Source organism: Pseudophryne corroboree, chromosome 9, assembly GCF_028390025.1.
Source record: "Pseudophryne corroboree isolate aPseCor3 chromosome 9, aPseCor3.hap2, whole genome shotgun sequence".
In the NCBI taxonomy this organism is placed as follows: domain Eukaryota; kingdom Metazoa; phylum Chordata; class Amphibia; order Anura; family Myobatrachidae; genus Pseudophryne; species Pseudophryne corroboree.
In genome coordinates, this window is record NC_086452.1 from 157,046,523 (window position 1) to 157,069,629 (window position 23,107).

Sequence of the window (23,107 nt, forward strand, 5' to 3'; positions counted from 1 at the left end):
TGGAGGAGGTCATGTGACTGTCGGTCACCCGACCGCCGGTCACATGAATACCACCCATTGTTATAGTTTACACAAGTGTTGTATTAAATTTGGTTTCGGCGTTGCTGAAATGGTCATGCTCGTTGGCATGTGTTGTGTTGAATGCCATGTTGTGCAACATGGTTGAGGTGTGAGCTGGTATGAATCTCACCACTAGCTTTAAAGTAAATCCTTTCTCGGATTGTCCGTCTCCCTGGGCACAGTTCCTATACTGAGGTCTGGAGGAGGGGCATAGAGGGAGTAGCCAGTTCACACTCTGGAAAAGTCTTAAGTGCCCATGGCTCCTGCGGAACCGTCTATACCCCATGGTACTGAAGTGGACCCCAGCATCCTCTACGGACTAGGAGAAAAGGATTTACCAGTAGGTATTAAAATCCTGTTTTATTTATATGGCGCCACAAGGGATCTGCAGCGCCCATTACACAGTACATAATAAAATGAGCAAACAAGAAAAATAGGATTTTAATTAGCTACCGGTAAATCCTTTTCTCGTAGTCCGTAGAGAATGCTGGGGTCCACATTAGTACCATGGGTTATAGACGGGTCCCTTGGGAGCCATGGGCACTTTAAAAGTTTAATAGTGTGGGCTGGCTCCTCCCTCTATGCCCCTCCTACCAGACTCAGTCTAGAAACTGTGCCCGAGGAGATGGACATACTTTGAGAGAAGGAAATACACAGATAGTGGTGAGATTCACACCAGCTCACACATAACGAGGCAAACCAAGCTAACTAGCTTGAACAATTCAGCAACAGCTGAACAACAGTACTTAACCAAGTAACAATGCAGTACTTAACAAGTAACAAGGTAGTACCAAACCAAGCAACAACTGCAGGAGAACTAAGTGCTGGGCGGGCGCCCGGCATCCTCTACGGACCACGAGAAAAGGATTAACCGGTAGGTAATTAAGATCCTATTTTCTCTTGTGTCCTAGAAGATGCTGGGGTCCACATTAGTACCATGGGGATGTACCAAAGCTCCCAGTACGGGAGGGAGAGCGCGAAGGCTCCTGCAGAACCGATAGACCAAACTTTAGGTCCTCAGAGGCCAAAGTATCGAACTTGTAAAACTTAGCAAACGCGTGCGACCCTGACCAAGTAGCCGCTCGGCAAAGCTGTAAAGCCGAGACACCCCGGGCAGCCACCCAGGAAGAACCCACCTTACGAGTAGAGTGGGCCTTAACAGATTTTGGAATCGGCAATCCGGCCGTAGAATAAGAAAACTGGATAGTGAACCTGATCCAGCGAGAAATCGTCTGCTTAGAAGCAGGACACCCAATCTTGTTGGAATCATACAGGACAAAGAGAGAGTCCGACTTTCTGTGACGAGACGTTCTCTTCACATAAATCTTCAAAGCCCTTACAACATCCAAGGACTTTGAGGTAATTGAGGAGTCAGTAGCCACTGGCACCACAATAGGTTGGTTGATATGAAAAGGCGACACAACCTTTGGAAGAAATTGCTGATGCATCCTGAGCTCAGCTCTATCTTCACGGAAAATTAAGTAGGGGCTTTTGTAGGACAAAGCCCCCAATTCAGACACACGTCTAGCAGATACTAATGCCAACAGTGTGACCGCCTTCCAAGTGAGAAACTTGACCTCAACCTCCTGTAAAGGCTCGAACCAATCCGATTGCAGGAACTGCAACACCACATTATGATCCCAAGGTGCTGTAGGAGGCACAAAGGGAGGCTGGATGTGAAGGACCTCTTTCAAAAAAAGTCTGAACCTCAGGGAGGGAAGCCAATTGTTTCTGGAAGAAAATGGACAAGGCCAAAATCTGGACCTTTATAGAGCCCAAATGTAAGCCCACATCCACACCTGCTTGCAGGAAAAAGAGCAACCACCCAAGTTGAAACTCCACCGTAGGAAACTTCTTGGATTCACACCAAGACACATACTTTTTCCAAATGCGATGGCAATGTTTAGACATTACTCCTTTCCTAGCCTGGATCAGGGTAGGAATAACCTTGTTCGGAATGCCTTTCCGAGCTAAGATCTGGCATTCAACCTCCATGCCATCAAACGTAGCCGTGGTAAGTCTTGATAAGTGAACGGCCCCTGTTGCAGAAGGTCCTCTCGAAGAGGAAGAGGCCTCGGATCTTCCTGCAGTAATTCCAGAAGATCCGCGTACCAAGCTCTTCTTGGCAAGTTCTGAGCAATGAGGATTGCCTGAACTCTTGTTCTTTTTATAAGTTTGAGAATCCTTGGGATGAGTGGAAGTGGAGGGAACACATACACCAACTGGAGGAACCACGGAGTCACCAGTGCGGCCACTGCGTGTGGGTTTATCGACCTGGAACAGTACCTGCGAAGCTTCTTGTTGAGGCGGGAGGCCATCATGTTGATTTGAGGTACGCCCCAAAGACTTGTCACCTCTGCGAACACCTCAGGGTGGAGGCCCCACTCTCATGGATGAAGATCGTGTCTGCTGAGGAAGTCTGGTTCTCAGTTGTCCACACCCAGAATGAAGATTGGCGATAGCGCCATCGCGTGCCTTTCTGCCCAGAGGAGGATCTTTGTTATCTCTGACATTGCAGTTCTGCTCTTCGTTCCGCCTTGTCGGTTTATGTAGGCCACCGTCGTTACATTGTCCAACTGCACCTGAATGGCCTGATCTTGTAGAAGATGTGCCGCCTGCCGAAGGCCGTTGTACACGGCTCTTAGTTCCAGACTGTTTATCGGAAGGATGGATTCCAGACTTGACCACCTTCCTTGGATGACCGCGCCCCAACCTCTGAGACTTGCATCCGTGGTTAGAAGGATCCAGTTCTGAATCCCGAACCTGCGGCCCTTGAGAAGGTGAGGCATTTGTAGCCACCATAGGAGTGAAATCCTGGCTTTCGGCGACAGACGTATCCTGTGGTGCATGTGCAGGTGAGATCCCGACCACTTGTCTAGGAGATCCAGTTGGAAGGACCGTGCATGAAATCTTCCGTACTGTAGAGCCCCGTACGAGGCAACCATCTTCCCCAGAAGGAGAATGCACTGATGAACCGATACCCGGGAAGGCTTCAAGACATCCCGGACCATTGATTGTATCACCAACGCTTTTTCCACCGGTAGAAACACCCTCTGCACTTCCGTGTCGAAGATCATCCAGAGGAAAGACAATCTCCTTGTCGGTTCCAAATGTGACTTTGGAAGATTCAGGATCCACCCCTGATCCCGGAGTAGTCGAGTTGTGAGAGCAATGTTCTGTAACAACTTCTCCCTGGAAGATTATTTTATCAGCAGATCGTCCAGATACGGAATAATGTTCACTCCCTGCTTGCGTAGGAGTAGCATCATCTCTGCCATTACCTTGGTGAACACCCTCGGTGCCGTGGATAGGCCAAATGGCAGTGCCTGGAACTGATAGTGACAGTCCAACAGCATAAATCTGAGATTAGCCTGGTGAGGCGGCCAAATCAGAATGTAGAGGTACGCATCTTTGATATCCAGGGATACCAGAAATTCCCCCTCCTCCAGACCTGAGATCACCGCTCTCAGAGACTCCATCTTGAACTTGAATTCCCTCAAGTAGGGGTTTAAAGATTTCAGGTTCAATTTCGGTCTGACCGAACCCTCCGATTTTGGTATCACAAAGAGGTTTGAGTAGTAACCCTTGAATTCCAGATGAGGTGGAACTGGGACAATGACATTTGCCTCTTCCAATTTTTGAATGGCTTCCTGTAGGATAGCCCTTTCTGTCAGCAAAGCTGGTAAGTCTGATTTGAAAAATGTGTGAGGTGAGAGTTCTTGAAACTCCAGTCTGTATCCCTGGGACACAATATCTTGTACCCAGGGGTCCAGGCCTGATGACGCCCAGACCTTACTGAAATTTCTTAGACATGCTCCCACCTGCCCGATCTCCAGGCTGAGAGGTCCACCGTCATGCTGAGGATTTTGAGGAAACAGAACCAGGCTTCTGTTCCTGCGAACCTGATGGTGCAGGTTTTCTGGATTGTCCCCGACCACCTCTGAAGAAAGCGGAAGGGGGCTTGGACTTTTTAACCTCTGCGATCCAAAAGGACTGCATAGTAGACGTAGGATAAGATTTCCTCGTCGGCTGAGGGAAGAAAGGTTGACATACCTGCGGTTGCCGTGGAAATCCACGCATCCAACGCTTCCCCAAACAGAGCCTGACCTGTGAAGGGTAGGTTCTCCACACTCTTCTTGGATTCCGCATCCGCAGACCATTGGCGCAGCCAGAGTCCCCTGCGCGCCGAGACAGCCATGGAAGATGTCCGTGCATTCAGATGATCAAGGTCCTTCATGGCCTCCACCATGAAACCTGCAGAATCCTGTTTGTGAAGTAAAAACATTTCAATGTCACTTCTATCCATAGTATCCAATTCCTCTAGTAACGTGCCTGACCACTTTACTATAGCTTTAGAAATCCTTGTACAAGCAATAGCGGTGTTATGGATTTGAGCGTAGTCTCGATCTTGAGGTCTGCCGGTTCTTTCAAAGCGGTAGACCCAGGGACAGGTAAAACAACCTTTAGGGACAATCTAGATACAGAAGCATCTACAATCCCACTTTTTCCTATCCTCTTCAGGGAAAGGAAAAGCAGCAAGAACTCTCTTTGGAATCTGGAATTTTTTCTCCAGGTTTTCCCAGGATTTTTCAAATAATGCGTTTATTTCCTTAGGCGCAGGGAAAGGAACAGAGGCTTTCTTATTGTCTGTAAAAGTAAGCCTCCTCTACCTGTTCGGGTACCTTGTCAGCAAAGTGTAAAACATCCCAAATGGCCTCAATCATGAGTTGCACCCCCTTAGCAAGGGATGCCTCCTCCCCCCCCCCCATATATCCCCATCACCGTCTCCCGTATCAGAGTCGGTATCCGTATCGACTTGCATTATCTGGGCAAGAGCACGCTTTTTTGGGCATATACCAGGGGATTTTGAGGAAGAATTGGGAGCAGAATACGACAAAACCTGTACAGATTTTTTTTAACCTGTGTTTCAGTCTCATTATGAGCTATCCTAGAAGAAATCTGGGATATCAGTCCCTAAATAGAAGCCACCCACTGGGGTTCAGATTCAGAAGGCTGAGACAGTATATTGAAATCCTGATTACAAGGAATAGACTCTTCTGGAGAAGATACATACTCTGCAGCACAAGACACAGAGGGGGTCATTCCGACCCGTTCGCACGCAGCGGTTCTTCGCTGCGGTGCGAATGGGTCAGAAATGCGCATGTGCATCTTTGCACGGCAACGATCGCCGCCGGCCAGCGACAAATGTGATTGCAGCGCCGATCGCAAGAAGATGGACAGGTGGGAGGTGTTCCGGGGCGGATACTCACCGTTTCCAGACGTTTTCGGGGAGTGGTAAGAAAAACGCAGGCGTGTCCAGGCGAACCAGGGTGGATGTCTGACGCCAGAACCGGGACCTGCATTGCTGGATCCGTCGCACTGGGTAAGTAATTCTTACCCTGGTCTTGTTTTGCAGGAAACTTTTTTAGCATAGCAGGGCTGCACAAGCGTTCGCAGCCCTGCTATGCTAAAATACACTCCCCCCATAGGCGGAGATTAGTTGATCGCACCAGCAGCAAAAAGTTGCTTGATGCAATCAACTTGAAATGAGGGCCTGAGTCCCTAGACATGACAATGGGGGTAATTCCAAGTTGATCGCAGCAGGAAATTTTTTAGCAGTTGGGCAAAACCATGTGCACTGCAGGGGAGGCAGATATAACATGTGCAGAAAGAGTTAGATTTGGGTGGGTTATTTTATTTCTGTGCAGGGTAAATACTGGCTGCTTTATTTTTACACTCCAAATTAGATTGCAGATTGAACACACCACACCCAAATTTAACTCTCTCTGCACATGTTAAATCTGCCTCCCCTGCAGTGCACATGGATTTGCCCAGCTGCTAAAAAAATTCCTGCTGCGATCAACTTGGAATTACCCCCAATGTCAGATATTTCAAACACACACAGGAAAATTTCAGACATACGGGTATATTCAATTAGCAGTGATAACGGACTTTTCACGTGAAAAGTCCGGTTTTCGGATGAAAAAACGGACTTTTCACGTGAAACGCAATTACAGCCTATTCAATTTTCCGTGAAAACTTATCGGTGATCATTTTTTCACTAATTTCACTTCACCTACTCTGAGCAGGTGAAAAGTTGGGAAAAGTCACTATTTTAAGGTAAAAATGTTTGGATATGGTCCAGAACTCCTGGGACACCCCCCCTTAATGACTAATTAGGCACGTTGAAGTTTTTAATTATTTTTAATTGGCCAATAATGACATGTCATTTTTAGGGTGAAAAAGTTCAAAGTGATGGAAATTGGGGTTCAAGGTATGGGTACATGTATATTGGGGTGCTTTATGAGTGGGACAGGTGTTTTTAGGCTTGCAGATGGGAGTAATCGGTCTGTTTCCACTTTTTTTTAAAGTACCCTAAAATGACCCAAATATATACTTATACCCATTTTCATGTACCCCAAATTTAATGAGAGCATTTATTTTGCTAAAAAAAATTGCTTTCTATCATTTTTTTGCATTTTTAAAAAAATGCATATAACAGCCATTTCACACAATTTAAGTCCCCAAAAACTCTCTAATGTGATCTCTAACACACTTCTCTTCTGTTTTCCTATGTTAGTTTAGCATTTTTGGGGGTACAGGCTGATTTCCCCATTTTCACCTGCACTTTTCACTGCAAGAATTTTCACGTGAAACCCGTTTGGAATTGAATAGGTCGAAAAACGGAGCGTTTTCGCTGCAATTTTCGGCCGATTGGCGCGAAAAATTTTCGGGCGAAAAATTGCCGCGAATTTGCGGATAATTGAATACCCTAGATAGTACCTTCAGAGAGACACAGAGGTAAGGTGCCAGCACACACACAGCGCCCCAGTAGGCAGTTATATAATAAAAGCCTGGCGCTGACTGAGTATCCTTAATACATACCTCCCAACATGACCCTCTCCAGGAGGGACAGAATGCTCTGCTTCTGGACTTTTCTGTTAATGTATGATTGCTGGCACCTGTTTTGAACAGGTTAATGGATAAGAAAGGTGTTTCAGCACAGGTGATGGCAATCACAAATTAAGAGGGAAGTCCAGGAACAGAGCATTTTCTCCCTCATGGAGAGGGTCAGGTAGGCAAGTATGTCCTGACTGCTGGTGCCTGCCAGTACCTGAGATTCCAGCCTGTTCCAGTTTCATGGATCCACTCCGGTTATTCACAAACTATCATCCTGTTCAGTGTTCAGTTTGCATCCAGTCCAAGTCATCTCAAGGGTGCTTCCTGATCCAGTTCTACGGTGACCATCCAGTCTGAAAGCAGGTTACCACACTGCTAAGGTCAGCCACTCCACCATACTGGACTGCAGCTACAAGTAAGGAGTGTTGTACATCATTACAGTATCATCCCAGTGTTAGCCTGGTTACTACTATCACACTCTTCACTCCCCTCATACATCATCCATTCACCAACCCCAAATCCCTTAGTGGTCTAGTGGTCACGATCCGGCATTTTCTTGCCGAGACCCGGGTTCGATTCCCGGCCAGGGGATGGTATTTGCCAGCTTACTTATACACCTCCAAGTACTTGCACAGACATTTCCTGACTCCGGATTCACAAACAAATACCAGTCTGGCAACCCCCTGGTACCGCACAGGATAGCTGGAGTTATGTGGAGGGGCAGTGCTCCCTGTCAGCGTCTGTGATCTGCAGAGAGAAAATGGCGCTGGTGAGTGCTGGATCCGCTCTGAAGAGAAACTCCGCCCCCTAAAATGGTGCATCTTCATGCACTTGTAAGGATTATACTGGCCTGAGGTATCGCATGCTAGCAGCAGTACAGAGTCCCTGATAGCTTAGATTACCAGTCTGTAGGGTATTGCGCTGGCCCAGGGCGCCCCACACAGCGCCGCTCCCACCGTGATGCTGCCATTCTCACTGTCTCCCCGCTTGTCGGGGCTCCGGCATCCAACTCACCACCGACGTCTTCTGGCTCTGTTAGGGGGTGGTGGCAGTGCTGCGGGAGCGAGCAGTCGACTCGGGGGCTTGCGATCGACACCCTCAGGAGCTTAGTATCCTGTTAGCGGAGATAAGGGCCATTAACCTCAGAGGGTTGGCTCCTACTCCCCCCCCCCCTCCCTAAGTCCCACGAAGCAGGGAGGCTGTTGCCAGCAGCCTCCCTGTGCCTAACTCTTAATAAAATAAAAAAAACTCCTAGGAGCCCCCCTAGCTGTGAACGGCTCCACCGGGCACATTTTCTAAACTGAGTCTGGTAGGAGGGGCATAGAGGGAGGAGCCAGCCTACACTATTAAACTTTTAAAGTACCAGTGGCTCCCAAGGGACCCGTCTGTACCCCATGGTACTAATGTGGACCCCAGCATCCTCTAGGACGTAAAAGAAACAGCACTTACAGTTCAAGACAAAATAGGACAGGTATAGAAAACCTGGGGGTTAGGTGCCATCAAAGGGAGTATGGAGTATAAGATAGTGTAAGAAAAGGAAAGGCACATGAGGAAAGAAGGCCCTGCTCTTGCGAGCTTACAATCTAAAAGGTGAGGGACTAATAGACCGGGGTGACACAGAAGGGGTAGACAGTGAGCATAGACAAGAGGGTTAGGAGGAGAGTTAAGTGCAAGGTTCCTTCCAAACATCGTGTGATGTGCAGCTGTGTATAGGTGGTCATTCCGAGTTGATCGCTCGCTGACGATTTTAGCAGAATAGCGATCAGGCTGAAAATGGGCGATTCTGTGCATGCGTATGGGCCGCAGGGCGCACGTGCTAAGTAATTAAATACAAAACTATGCAATTTTACATAGGTCCGAGCGACGCTTTTCAGTCGCTCTGCTGATCGGTGAGTGATTGACAGGAAGTGGGTGTTTCTGGGCGGAAACTGAGCGTTTTCCGGGAGTGTGCTAAAAAACGCAGGCGTGTCAGGCTAAAACGCAGGAGTGGTTGGGGAAACTGGGGAGTGGCTGGCCGAACGCAGGGCGTGTTTGTGACGTCAAACCAGGAACTAAACGGACTGAGGTGATCGCAATCTAGGAGTAGGTATGGAGCTACTCAGAAACTGCAAGGAATTATTTAGTAGCAGTTCTGCTAATCTTTCGTTTACAATTCTGCTAAGCTAAGATACACTCCCAGAGGGCGGCGGCCTAGCGTGTGCAATGCTGCTAAAAGCAGCTAGCGAGCGATCAACTCGGAATGAGGGCCATAGTGCAATAAACTAGGGGGCTCGTTTATCAATGAGTGATAACATTCATTGAATTATAAAACTCATTGCGTATGATGAATGGTACTCCAGCCAATCAGCTCTTAACTGTCATGTGTTATAAACACCATTTATCATATGGTGATATGGCCCCTTATTGAGGGAAACCATTGTGCGTTTTTTCCTTGCACCTCTGTGGAGTGCAAGCAAAAAACAAGTGAGATTATCTGGCTCAGGTAATCCATGTTAATAGCAGCTAATCAGCTGTACTGTATATACTGTTGCTGCAGAAAAGGAATGGGGACAAAATGATGTTCTCTAACCTCAAAATAATTCCTATTAGGTCTCATGATTGAACGGTATCCGGTTGATAGATAGTCAATAGATAGACACCATATGTTAGACAGAGATTAGGTCGACAGTGTCAAAAGGTCGACATAAAAAAGATAGACAAATGTTTTTTTTAAATGTAACGTGTTTGGACTATTTCATACCGTCTCTATCCATGTCGGCATTGAGTTGGTTATAAACCTTGTGACGAGCGTAGCGACCCCCCCAAGCCCGAAGCGTGGCGAGTGAAGTGAGCCCTGCGAAGATATGCCTTTTTACAATTGGGGGTAACAGATGACAAAACTATCCACATAAACCACAAAAACGCAAAAAACATGGTGTCGACCTTTTGACTCTGTCGACCTTTTGACCCTGTCGACCTAATGTCTGTATAACGTATGGTGTCTATCTATTGACTGCCTAACTAGACACTGTCTATCTTTTATACCGGAACCGATTGAACAATCACCTCATGATTATCCTCTATCAACCATAGCAGTTTTCTATGTACATGTCAGGATTTTAAGGTTTCATTATCTTAGTGCGGTCACATCCTTTGTTCTGCCCTGTTATATAGCTGCCTAAGTAAATAGAAGTTGACATAGTAAATGACAAGGACCAGGGGGTATATTTACTATCAGCTTCTAGAAGATAATAGTTAGAATCTGGTTGCTATGGGCAACATCTCCACTTCTAAAAATAAACTCACGCCTTAGTAAATATACGCCTAGATGTTACATAAATTACATAGCTACAAGATGACAAAATCAGTCAAAAGTAAACAGTTTTATACAATATACAGTATGTAAAGTATAAAATATACTGTAAATAGAAGATTATCCCTGAATATTTTTACATTTGTGGCATCCCCTTAATTTAATTATACCATTTCCTTTTTTTCTCCTAAAGTTCTGCTCCTTGGAGCCTTACAAAGCTTTCTCAATCTGTCCTCAATGATGCTGTCCAGCTCATCTTCCTTTCCCAATGCACTATGCCGCCTCCCCTCTCCTACAAGCCCTTCACTGCTTCCACTTCCCCTTCAGAACCCAATACAAACTTACAAAGCCCTCTCACAGTCCTCACCTATTTACATCTCTGACCTCATCTCCCATCACACTCCCGCACGCAGCAGCGTTTTAAGAGAGGAGGCCCGGGTCATACGCGCACGCAGGGGGGGTTTCCGAGTACCTGGAAACCCCCCCCCTGCCCGCCGATCCATCGCGCCGCTGACCGATATTTATTTTGTCACGGAGGAGCTCCGCAGGCTGTTTCTATCATGCGGCAGCTACCTCCTCCAATACATTGAGACGCTGGCTGAATGGACACTAGAGGGAGCTGCAGCGCACAGCTCCTGTCAGCCTCAGGAAGCTACTGTACCATCATGGAGCTTTGAAGCAGAGAGCTGGCCGGGTGAGGCTCCACGGACTCTGCATTAATCCTCCAGGTGTGTGTCTCACAAGTTGGGGGGTGCTGATGGGTCCCGAGGAGGAGGAGTGGAAGGGGGTCTGATGCTGGCCGGGTCAGTGCTCAGACACTGTATTCCACTCTGCAGAAGAGTGTACAGCATAGGTAGAATCACAGGCCTGGGGATGTGGGCAGCGGTTTTCTGGGGGAGGGGGGTTACTTTAATAAAAAATGGTGGTTTATTTTCTATAAATGATGGTGACTTTGTTTTTTTTAACCTTATTGTGAAAGAGGTGTGTGTGTGTGACAGTGTGTGTGACAGTGTGTGTAACATAAATGTATATTTACTGCATATACTGTAACTGTGTGTGTGTATTTATGACATTCAGGTGTGCTATAGTGTATGTCCCCACGATTCCAGACCAAGGAGTGCTGCCAGTGCTGTATATATATATATATATATATATACAAACACACACACGCACACACACGCGGCACTCCGTTGATAGCACCAACATTCGCTTGTCAGGGTGCACTCATATATACAGTGTGTATATATATATATATATATTTTATACATATATTTATATATATTTATTTATATATATATATATATTTATATATATATATTTATATATATATATATATATGTATATATATATATATATATATATATATTTGTATTTATATAGGAAACCCCCCTGTAAAAATCCTGCGTTTGCCCCTGCGGGTGCAGCCTCCACCATTCGGGCCCCCTCCTCTCTGCCGGCAGTGCTGAGAGTCTGAGCACTAGAGCACTCAGACTCTACTGCGCATGCGCAGAACTCCGTGAAAATGGCCACTGGGCCATTTTCAGAGTTTTAACACCGCCGTGGACGTCGCTGCGGGACTCCGGAGGGGTGAGTATTCAGAAAATGGGTGCAGCATGTGCGGTGGGGGCCCCCTCTGGACTCAGGGGCCCGTGGACACCACACACTGCACCCATGATAGAAACGCCAGTGCCCTCACGCCCACTTCGCTCCACAAATGAACACAGCCTCTCTGTCACAACTGAGGGCCTGAGCTGACGGAAGGCAGCCTCAGTTGTAGGGGCTGAGACGTACCGGAACCTGGGAGGTTGTATCAGACCCCTGGACATGTAAGTAACATGAAGAGAAACCGCCCGAAGGCGTGACCACGACAACTTGAGTAAAAGTCAATGATATTTATTTATGACAAACTCCATGCATCACAGTAGCAGTAAAAAGAAACATAAAAATCAGCAGAGACATAATAATACAGTTTCTGGGTACTACAGGGTGGCAGGGGCCACAGAGCTCTGGTGGTATGAGACAGTTCTTATTATCTGCAATTTGGAAAGTCCTTACCAGGCTCAACTGTAGCAATGAGGAAAGCCCAGGGTCGTACCAGCTGGTGTTCCAGGGAAAGCTGGACTGCTGTAGATAAAATGCTGCTGTGGGTACTGGTTAGAACCAGACAGGTGTTGGCACGGAGTGGATACTGGCTGGAACCAGTTAAATAATAAATAAAGCTTGAGAGCGATGCAATATAGATGAAATGTAGAATTTGAGAGCGGAGAAATAATAATACCGGTGGAGAGTGGTAAACTGCAGAAAGGACACCGGCCCTTTAAGAGAAGCTGTACACTGCTGGAAGCTGAGCTGGAAGCAGGTGATGTTGTAGCTGGAAACAGGTGAGTCCAGAATGGATCGGAGAGTCAGGCTACACCACAGATGGAATGCTGGTGCGGGTCTCTATAGCAGAAGTCTGGAGACAGGAGCTGGAACCTGGAAGACAATCACAGGAGAGAGACAAACTGGAACTAGGTTTGACAACCAAAGCACTGACGCCTTCCTTGCTCAGGCACAACCTATTTATACCTGCAGCAAGGAAGGCATTGGCTAGGCAATTATGCAAATTAATAATACTGACAACGGATTGGTAGGAAAGATCAGCTGACAGAATCCAAGATGGCTGCGCCCATGCAGACACTTGGAGGGAAGTTTGGATTGTAATCCATGTGGTCTGGAAAACAGTAATGGCGGCGCCGGCCACCGGAGACAGGAGACGCCAGGCTGACAGATGCACATCCGACCACGCGGACACAGCGGAGGCCGCGGCTGACGTAATCGCCACTCTGAATGCAGAAGCTCAGGGACGGCGGCGGAGGCCGCGGGAGACGTCATGCCAGATGTATTAGGCGTTACTGTGACTGCGTCCAGAGAGACAGGAGAGGATGCGGGAATGTGCACATCAGGATAACAGATGGGATCCGGTCCTGGAGCGCTGAGCCAGCCTTATGAGGCATCTGATAGGTAAGAAATGGCGTCCAGATACCCGGATCGTGACAGCACCCCCCCCTTTAGGAGTGGCCCCAGGACACTTCTTTGGCTTTTGAGGAAACTTGGAATGGAATCTCCGGACCAAGGCAGGAGCATGGACATCAGAAGCATTGGTCCATGAACGTTCCTCAGGGCCATAACCCTTCCAGTCAATAAGATACTGAAGTTGACCGTAACGGTGACGTGAGTCCAGGATCTTGGCTACTTCATACTCAACGCCTCGTTGAGTTTGGACTTTCGGAGTTGGAGGAAGTGAGGAATGAAACCGATTCAAGATTAGCGGTTTCAACAGGGAAACATGGAATGTCCTGGGTATTTTTAAGAAGGGAGGCAACTGGAGTCTGTAAGCAACAGGATTGATGACTTGATCAATTTTAAAAGGACCGATGTAGCGAGGTGCAAACTTCATACTGGGAACTCTTAACCTCAAATTCTTCGTGGATAACCATACCCGATCACCCACCTTGAGAGCAGGAACTGCTCGACGCTTCTTATCCGCAAACTTCTTGTACCTGAACGATGCCTTGAGCAGAGCTGATCGTACGCTCTTCCAGATATTGGCAAACTGATGCAAGGTGATATCCACTGCGGGAACAGAAGTTGCTGGAAGCGGTTGGAACTCAGGGACTTTAGGGTGGAATCCAAAGTTGGTGAAGAATGGTGTTGAAGAAGATGAAGAATGATACTGGTTGTTATGACAGAACTCGGCCCAGGGAAGTAATTGAACCCAGTCATCTTGAGAGGAGGACACATAGATGCGGAGGAAGGACTCCAAGTCCTGATTCACCCTCTCAGTTTGACCATTGGTCTGAGGATGGTAAGCCGTGGAAAACTTTAGCTTGACTTGGAGGACTTGACATAAACTTCGCCAGAATTTGGCTGTGAATTGAACTCCTCGATCTGAGATAATTTCTTCTGGAAGACCGTGGAGTCGAAAGATCTCTTGTATGAATACTTGAGCCAACTTGGAAGCTGACGGAAGACCGGTAAGAGGAATGAAGTGTGCCATCTTGGTGAACCGGTCAACTACCACCCAGATGGTATTAAACCTGTTGCACATGGGCAAATCTGTAATAAAATCCATCGACAAATGGGTCCATGGTCGACGGGGAACAGATAGTGGAACCAGTTGCCCCGCAGGCGACTGGCGGGATACTTTATGTTGAGCACACTTTGGGCAAGATGCAATAAACTCCAAAACGTCCTTTTTCAGAGTTGGCCACCAATAGGACCTAGAGATAAACTCCAGGGTTTTTTGGATACCTGTATGTCCGGCAAAGCGGGAAGCATGGTCCCAATGCATGAGCTTCTTCCTTAGTGTCGGCTTCACAAAACTTTTCCCTGATGGGGGCGTAGAGTCCATCCCTACCGTGGAGAATGCCAACGGATTTATAATAGGATGCTTGTCTGAAGACTCTGACTCATTTTCTTGCTCCCATGAGCGGGAAAGGGCATCGGCCTTGCGATTCTGAGAGCCCGGACAGAACTGGAGTTTAAAGTCGAACCTGGAAAATAAAAGTGCCCATCTGGCCTGAGGAGGGTTGAGACATTGTGCGCCTTTCAGATATAGAAGGTTCTTGTGGTCTGTAAGGATGGTGATTGAATGAGAAGCTCCCTCCAACAGATATCTCCACTCCTCTAGAGCGAGCTTGATGGCTAGCAACTCCTGGTCGCCAATGGCATAGTTGCGCTCCGCTGGGGAGAACTTCCGTGAGAAGAAACTGCAAGGATGTAAATGGCCATCTTTAGCCCTCTGAGATAACACCGCTCCTACTCCAACGGAGGAGGCATCCACCTCTAAGATGAAAGGAGAGTCGATGTCAGGCTGTTTCAGGACAGGCGCAGAGATGAACCTCTGTTTTAAAAGATGAAAAGCTTGCATGGCTTCTTCAGACCACTTGGACGGGTTAGCACCCTTCTTGGTGAAAGCAGTAATAGGCACCACAATGGTGGAAAAGTCTCGTATAAACTTTCGGTAATAATTGGCGAACCCTAAGAACCTCTGGACCCCTTTGAGGGTTAAGGGTACCGGCCAATTCTGGATTGCTTGTAGTTTATCAGGATCCATCTCTAGTCCGGAACCGGACACAATGTACCCTAGAAACGGAATGGACTTGACTTCAAAGACGCATTTCTCTAATTTGCAATAGAGATGATTGACACGGAGACGGGGCAGAACCTCCTTTACCCAAAAATGATGTTCCTCTAAATTGTTGGCAAAAATGAGGATATCATCTAGATAGACCACGACATGACGGTATAGAATGTCTCTGAAAATCTCATTGACGAAATGCTGGAAGACAGCTGGAGCATTGCTCAATCCGAAGGGCATGACGAGGTACTCATAATGTCCGTCACGGGTGTTAAATGTCTTCCACTCGTCACCCTCACGGATCCGGATGAGATTGTATGCACCTCTCAAGTCCAGCTTTGTAAAGATGGTAGCTCCGCTAACTCTGTCAAAGAGCTCAGTAATCAGGGGTAAAGGATAGCGGTTCTTGATGGTAATGTCGTTCAAACCTCTGTAGTCGATGCACGGCCGCAGACCACCATCTTTCTTTTTTACAAAAAAGAAGCCTGCGCCGGCTGGAGAAGAAGAAGGTCGAATGAACCCCTTTGCTAGGTTCTCTTTAATGTATTCCTCCATAGAATGCGTCTCAGGCAGAGACAACGGATAAGTTCGGCCTCGAGGTGGAACCTTCCCTGGAACGAGATCAATCGGGCAGTCCCATTCTCTATGAGGAGGAAGGATATCAGCAGAAGCTTTACTGAACACATCCGTGAAATCTTGATATGGAGGAGGTGGAACATCAGACGACCTGGGGGAGGAAGAACAGACAGGCAACACTTTAAACAAACATGTCTCAGCACAGGAGGGACCCCATGCCAGAATTTGCGTAGTCGTCCAATCAATTGTAGGATTGTGAAGACGGAGCCATGGAAGGCCCAGGACCACAGGATGTGTGGCTCTTGGAATCACTAAAAGTGAAATAAGTTCGGAATGAAGAACTCCCACTCTCAGACGAACTGGTAGAGTCCTTAGAGCAATAACTGTATCAAAAATTTTACTGCCATCCACGGCAGTTAAGGAAAAGGAGGAAGGAAGTCTCTCGGTGGGTAGGGACCACCGTTTAACATAGGCTTCGGTAATAAAGTTCCCAGCTGCTCCGGAATCCAGGAGGGCAATGACGTTCTGATAACGTTGAGCAACTTGAAGCGAGACTGGGAGATTACAATCTTGAGGAGATGGAGAGGAGATCATTAGTCCTAGCCGGCCCTCTCCTTGGCGAGCTAGGATTTGGAGTTTCCCGGACGTTTGGGACAGGCATTAATAGTGTGAGACGGAGCTGCACAATACAGACAGAGAGACTCAGAGAGACGTCTTCGGCGCTCAGCAGGAGTTAAACGGGAACGGCCAATTTGCATGGGTTCATCTTTAGTTGGTGACAGTTGGCGAGGAGGAGGAGCAGAAGATTTTGGAGCAGATGATCTTCCACGCTCAGTTGCTCTCTCTCTGAAACGTAAGTCAACTTTCGTACAAAGTGAGATTAGCTCATCTAACTTGGAGGGTAAGTCTCTGGTAGCTAACTCATCTTTAATACGCTCGGATAAACCATGCCAGAATGCAGCATACAGGGCCTCGTCGTTCCATGCCAGTTCAGATGCCAGAATCTGGAACTGTATAAGATATTGTCCTACAGTACGTGATCCCTGGCGTAAACGGAGAATCTCAGACGAAGCTGAAGTTACCCGGCCTGGCTCGTCGAAGATGCGCCTGAATGTTGACACGAATGCAGTGTAAGAAGATAGCAGGGTGTCGGACCTCTCCCATAACGGTGATGCCAAGTCGAGGGCTGAGCCACTGAGAAGAGAGATGATGTAGGCAATTTTTGTACGGTCACTGGGAAAATTGCCAGGTTGTAGCTCAAACTGAATCTCACACTGGTTGAGAAATCCCCTGCAGAATCTTGGAGATCCGTCAAATTTTGCTGGCGTTGGAAGATGAAGACGTGGAGCAGAAACGGGTAAGGCGGGTGGGGTTATAGTTGGAGTCACTGTGGTTGACGCCCCAGATGCGCCTGATCCACGGAGAGTTGTCTGAATCCCATCCAGCCGAGTAGAGAGATCCTGGAGACAGCGGATGATGTGGCCCTGTGCAGCCTCCTGATGTTCAAGTCGGGCTGCCAGTTCTTGCATCGGCCTGGCCGCTTGATCCTGGTCTCCGGCTGGATTAATTTGGTCAGTGCTTACTGTCACAACGGAGGGCCTGAGCTGACGGAAGGCAGCCTCAGTTGTAGGGGCTGAGACGTACCGGAACCTGGGAGGTTGTATCAGACCCCTGGACATGTAAGTAACATGAAGAGAAACCGCCCGAAGGCGTGACCACGACAACTTGAGTAAAAGTCAATGATATTTATTTATGACAAACTCCATGCATCACAGTAGCAGTAAAAAGAAACATAAAAATCAGCAGAGAAATAATAATACAGTTCCTGGGTACTACAGGGTGGCAGGGGCCACAGAGCTCTGGTGGTATGAGACAGTTCTTATTATCTGCAAGTTGGAAAGTCCTTACCAGGCTCAACTGTAGCAATGAGGAAAGCCCAGGGTCGTACCAGCTGGTGTTCCAGGGAAAGCTGGACTGCTGTAGATAAAATGCTGCTGTGGGTACTGGTTAGAACCAGACTGGTGTTGGCACGGAGTGGATACTGGCTGGAACCAGTTAAATAATAAATAAAGCTTGAGAGCGATGCAATATAGATGAAATGTAGAATTTGAGAGCGGAGAAATAATAATACCGGTGGAGAGTGGTAAACTGCAGAAAGGACACCGGCCCTTTAAGAGAAGCTGTACACTGCTGGAAGCTGAGCTGGAAGCAGGTGATGTTGTAGCTGGAAACAGGTGAGTCCAGAATGGATCGGAGAGTCAGGCTACACCGCAGATGGAATGCTGGTGCGGGTCTCTATAGCAGAAGTCTGGAGACAGGAGCTGGAACCTGGAAGACAATCACAGGAGAGAGACAAACTGGAACTAGGTTTGACAACCAAAGCACTGACGCCTTCCTTGCTCAGGCACAACCTATTTATACCTGCAGCAAGGAAGGCATTGGCTAGGCAATTATGCAAATTAATAATACTGACAACGGATTGGTAGGAAAGATCAGCTGACAGAATCCAAGATGGCTGCGCCCATGCAGACACTTGGAGGGAAGTTTGGATTGTAATCCATGTGGTCTGGAAAACAGTAATGGCGGCGCCGGCCACCGGAGACAGGAGACGCCAGGCTGACAGATGCACATCCGACCACGCGGACACAGCGGAGGCCGCGGCTGACGTAATCGCCACTCTGAATGCAGAAGCTCAGGGACGGCGGCGGAGGCCGCGGGAGACGTCATGCCAGATGTATAAGGCGTTACTGTGACTGCGTCCAGAGAGACAGGAGAGGATGCGGGAATGTGCACATCAGGATAACAGATGGGATCCGGTCCTGGAGCGCTGAGCCAGCCTTAGGAGGCATCTGATAGGTAAGAAATGGCGTCCAGATACCCGGATCGTGACACTCTCCTCCCAACTGATTACTTCCTCCCAATCCTGCCTCCAAGATTTTGTCCGTACTGCTCTATACTACTGGAACTCTCTTCCTCTCCCTATCAGACTCCATGGGGGAAATTTACTAAGCTCCCGATTTTGACCGAGATGCCGTTTTTTCATCAAAGTGTCATCTCGGTAATTTACTAAGCACTAATCACGGCAGTGATGAGGGCATTCGTAATTTTTTGCAAGTTCAGGTAAAAAATTACGAATGAATACACCATCGGTCAAAACGCGGCTGTTTAAGTATGAATCTCGGTCATTTACTAAGAAGTGCAAAGCAAAAAAAGAACAAACACTGCCGTGAAAAATTACAACTCGTAAAAAAGTGCTAAAAAAAAACAGACCTTTTTTTTCCCCCCGTGATTAGATAGGCATGCAGGGATCCATGAGATCCGTGCATGTATATCAATGGGAAGGGGTGGGAAAGTGCTTATTTTGTAAAAAAAAAATTGCGTGGGGTCCCCCCTCCTAAGCATAACCAGCCTCGGGCTCTTTGAGCCGATCCTGGTTGCAAAAATATGGGGAAAAAAATGACAGGGGTTCCCCCATATTTAAGCAACCAGCATCGGGCTCTGCGCCTGGTCCTGGTCCCAAAAATACGGGGGACAAAAAGAGTAGGGGTCCCCCGTATTTTTAAAACCAGCACCGGGCTCCACTAGCTGGACAGATAATGCCACTGCGGCCGTGGCATCAAAAATCCAACTAGTCACCCCTGGCCGGGGTACCCTGGGGGAGTGGGGACCCCTTCAATCAAGGGGTCCCCCCCCCCCAGCCACCCAAGGGCCAGGGGTGAAGCCCGAGGCTGTCCCCCCCCATCCAATGGGCTGCGGATGGGGGGGCTGATAGCCTTTGTTGTAAAAGAAAAGATATTGTTTTTAGTAGCAGTACTACAAGTCCCAGCAAGCCTCCCCCGCATGCTGGTACTTGGAGAACCACAAGTACCAGCATGCGGCGGAAAAACTGGCCCGCTGGTACCTGTAGTACTACTACTAAAAAAATACCCAAAAAAAGACAAGACACACACACCGTGGAAGTATAATTTTATTACATACATACACACATACATACATACTTACCTTAAGTTCCCACGCAGGTCGGTCCTCTTCTCCAGTAGAATCCAAGGGGTACCTGTTGAAGAAATTATACTCACGAGATCCAGGGGTCCAGGCTCCTCGGGAAATCCAGGGGTAATCCACGTACTTGACAAAAAAAACAAAACGGTGTCCCGACCACGAACTGAAAGGGGACCCATGTTTGCACATGGGTCACCTTTCCACGAATGCCAGAAACCCACTTTGACTTCTGTCTAAGTGGGTTTCTTCAGCCAATCAGGGAGCGCCACGTTGTAGCACTCTCCTGATCAGCTGTGTGCTCTTGTCCTCACTGACAGGCAGCACACGGCAGTGTTACAATGTAGCGCCTATGCGCTACATTGTAACCAATGATGGGAACTTTCTGCCCTGCGGTTGACCTAAAGTGACGTCACCGCTGAGCTGAAAGTTCCCATCATTGGTTACAATGTAGCGCATAGGCGCTACATTGTAACACTGCCGTGTGCTGCCTGTCAGTGAGGACAAGAGCACACAGCTGATCAGGAGAGTGCTACAACGTGGCGCTCCCTGATTGGCTGAAGAAACCCACTTAGACAGAAGTCAAAGTGGGTTTCTGGCATTCGTGGAAAGGTGACCCATGTGCAAACATGGGTCCCCTTTCAGTTCGTGGTCGGGACACCGTTTTGTTTTTTTTGTCAAGTACGTGGATTACCCCTAGATTTCCCGAGGAGCCTGGACCCCTGGATCTCGTGAGTATAATTTCTTCAACAGGTACCCCTTGGATTCTACTGGAGAAGAGGACCGACCTGCGTGGGAACTTAAGGTAAGTATGTATGTATGTGTGTATGTATGTAATAAAATTATACTTTCACGGTGTGTGTGTCTTGTCTTTTTTTGGGTATTTTTTTAGTAGTAGTACTACAGGTACCAGCGGGCCAGTTTTTCCGCCGAATGCTGGTACTTGTGGTTCTCCAAGTACCAGCATGCGGGGGAGGCTTGCTGGGACTTGTAGTACTGCTACTAAAAACAATATCTTTTCTTTTACAACAAAGGCTATCAGCCTCCCCATCCGCAGCCCATTGGATGGGGGGGGACAGCCTCGGGCTTCACCCCTGGCCCTTGGGTGGCTGGGGGGGGGGGACCCCTTGATTGAAGGGGTCCCCACTCCCCCAGGGTACCCCGGCCAGGGGTGACTAGTTGGATTTTTGATGCCACGGCCGCAGGGCACTATATAAAAGTGACCCCCGGCTGTGGCATTATCTGTCCAGCTAGTGGAGCCCGGTGCTGGTTTTAAAAAATAAGATTTTACTTACCGATAAATCTATTTCTCGTAGTCCGTAGTGGATGCTGGGGACTCCGTCAGGACCATGGGGAATAGCGGCTCCGCAGGAGACAGGGCACAAAAGCAAGCTTTTAGGATCACATGGTGTGTACTGGCTCCTCCCCCTATGACCCTCCTCCAAGCCTCAGTTAGGTACTGTGCCCGGACGAGCGTACACAATAAGGAAGGATCTTGAATCCCGGGTAAGACCCAAACCAGCCACACCAATCACACCGTACAACTTGTGATCTGAACCCAGTTAACAGTATGATAACAATGAAGTAGCCTCTAAAAAAGATGGCTCACAACAATAATAACCCGATTTTTGTAACAATAACTATGTACAAGTAATGCAGACAATCCGCACTTGGGATGGGCGCCCAGCATCCACTACGGACTACGAGAAATAGATTTATCGGTAAGTAAAATCTTATTTTCTCTAACGTCCTAGTGGATGCTGGGGACTCCGTCAGGACCATGGGGATTATACCAAAGCTCCCAAACGGGCGGGAGAGTGCGGGTGACTCTGCAGCACCGAATGAGAGAACTCCAGGTCCTCCTCAGCCAGGGTATCAAATTTGTAGAATTTTACAAACGTGTTCCCCCCTGACCACGTAGCTGCTCGGCAAAATTTTAAAGCCGAGACCCCCTCGGGCATCCGCCCAAGATGAGCCCACCTTCCTTGTGGAATGGGCATTGACAGATTTTGGCTGTGGCAGGCCTGCCACAGACTGTGCAAGCTGAATTGTACTACAAATCCAACGAGCAATAGTCTGCTTAGAAGCAGGAGCACCCATCTTTTGGGGTGCATACAATATAAACAGCAAGTCAGACTTTCTGACTCCAGCCGTCCTGGAAATATATATATATATATATATATTTTTAGGGCCCCGACAACGTCTAGCAACTTGGAGTCCTCCAAGTCCCTAGTAGCCGCAGGCACCACAATATGTTGTTTCAGGCGAAACGCTGACACCACCTTAGGAAGAAACTGGGGACGAGTCCGCAGTTCTGCCCTGTCCGAATGGAAAAACAAATATGAGCTTTTTTTAAGACAAAGCCCCCAATTCTGACAATCGCCTGGCCGAGGCCAGGGCCACAACATGGTCCCTTTCCATGTGAGATATTTCAAATCCACAGATTTGATCGGTTCAAACCAATATGATTTGAGGAATCCCAACACTACGTTGAGATCCCACGGTGCCACTGGAGGCACACAAGGGGCTGTATATGCAATACTCCCTTGACAAACGTCTGGACTTCAGGAATTGAAGCCAATTTTTTCTGGAAGAAAATCTACAGGGCCGAAACTTGAACCTTAATGGACCCCACTTTGAGGCTCATAGACACTCCTGTTTTCAGGAAGTGCAGAAATCGACCTAGTTGAAATTTTTTTTTTTTTTTTTCGTGGGGCCTTCCTGGCCTCACCCACGCAACATATTTTCACCACATGTGGTGATAACGTTGTGCGGTCACCTCCTTCCTGGCTTTGACCAGGGTAGGTATGACCTCTTCCGGAATGCCTTTTCCCTTAGGATCCGGTGTTCAACCGCCATGCCGTCAAACGCAGTCGCGGTAAGTCTTGGAACAGACAAGGTCCCTGCTGGAGCAGGTCCTTTCTTAGAGGCAGATGCCACGGTTCCTCTTGGAACAGACATGGTTCTTGCTGAAAGCAAATCCCATCTTAGCTCCCGAGGCCATTAGTCCTCTGTGAGCATCTCTTGAAGTTCCGGGTACCAAGTCCCTCTTGGCCAATCCGGAGCCACGAGTATAGTTCTTACTCCTCTACGTCTTATAATTCTCAATACCTTGGTTATGAGAAGCAGAAGAGGGAACACATACACCGACTGTTACACCC

General features: G+C 47.9%; 1 long non-coding RNA gene across 1 annotated transcript in view; it reads left to right on the forward strand.

Moving 5' to 3' along the window:
* Positions 1–7,614: 7,614 nt before the first annotated feature.
* Positions 7,615–23,107, forward strand: part of LOC134956842 (uncharacterized) — a 74,670-nt gene continuing 59,177 nt past the window's right edge. Inside the window, exon 1 of the long non-coding RNA XR_010186225.1 lies at positions 7,615–7,729. This is a non-coding gene — a long non-coding RNA (uncharacterized LOC134956842). The remainder of the gene's footprint in view (positions 7,730–23,107) is intronic.